This window comes from Schistocerca cancellata, chromosome 9 (genome assembly GCF_023864275.1).
Source record: "Schistocerca cancellata isolate TAMUIC-IGC-003103 chromosome 9, iqSchCanc2.1, whole genome shotgun sequence".
Classification (NCBI taxonomy): Eukaryota; Metazoa; Arthropoda; class Insecta; order Orthoptera; family Acrididae; genus Schistocerca; species Schistocerca cancellata.
The window spans coordinates 349,647,831-349,649,047 of NC_064634.1; the positions used below are offsets into that span (position 1 = coordinate 349,647,831).

Sequence of the window (1,217 nt, forward strand, 5' to 3'; positions counted from 1 at the left end):
AGTGGCGGTGGAGGGTGGGGGGGAGGGAAGTGGAGGGGGGGGGGGAGGGAGCGGAGGTCAGGGCAAGGAAGGAAATTACATTATAGTGTGCAAAATACCGTATCTCTAAAATTCAAATCGGCAGAATAGCGTAATTGCATAGCCAAAATTTACAGGAAAGACTTACACTTCCTGGTCAGAAGCATCTGGACATCCCCGAGCAAAGCAGAATTAACCACTAGACATCGCGAGAGGAGGACCAACCAGTATCAAAGGAGGCGGGGAGAGTATTGAGTTATCAGTACCAGAGGAATATCAGCACAGTGGGTCGGTCGGGACAGCTCAATAACTTCATAGGTGTACAATGGCTATAACAGACAAATCAGGAAGAATTAAACCACAACAGCACTATTCTGAAATTGTAACACGGACTTTCATCCTGCTGGAAGATGGCATCACCCTCAGGGAAGACATAAAAAATCAAGAACTGTTAGTGACCTGCTATAACGTTCACGTATTCAATAGCTGTAATGGTGCCTTCGATTACTACCACAGATCCACTGCCAACCTGGGTGAATGTCCCCGTACCACAATACTGCCTCCACTGGCATGCATCCGAGGAGCCGATAGCCTGTCTACGACGAATACGAACACGGACACGTCCATCGATCTCGTGTAGCAATGAAAATAATTCGTTCAACCAAGTAACGTGTTCCTATTGAACCACTGTCCGCCCTCGGTGATCTCGTCCCCACTACCGAGCGAGGTGGCGCAGTGGTTAGCGCACTGGACTCGCATTCGGGAGGACGACGGTTCAATCCCGTCTCCGGCCATCCTGATTTAGGTTTTCCGTGATTTCCCTAAATCGCATCAGGCAAATGCCGGGATGGTTCCTTTGAAAGGGCACGGCCGATTTCCTTCCCCATCCTTCCCTCACCCGAGCTTGCGCTCCGTCTCTAATGACCTCGTTGTCGACGGGACGTTAAACACTAATCTCCTCCTCCTCCTCCTCGTCCCCACTACAGCCGTAACTGACGATGTCGTAGGGTCGACATAACCTGTAGCAGTCGTCTACTGTGTCCGACTATGTGCAACGCATGGTGTACTCCGTAGCACTTTTGCTTCCACCAGAAATGTACTCCGTCGTCAGGTTTGTCACAAATTACCGAGTGTCGTGCTTTACGGACCGCGTAAGCCTCCGGCCTTTACGTTACCTGTTGAGGCGTCACGACCAAATC

At 50.6% G+C, this 1,217-nt stretch overlaps 1 non-coding gene across 1 annotated transcript; it reads left to right on the forward strand.

Moving 5' to 3' along the window:
• The first annotated feature begins 739 nt into the window (after positions 1–739).
• Positions 740–812, forward strand: Trnaa-cgc (transfer RNA alanine (anticodon CGC)). Its single transcript has one exon. It is a non-coding gene; the product is annotated as a tRNA-Ala (tRNA).
• Positions 813–1,217: the final 405 nt, after the last annotated feature.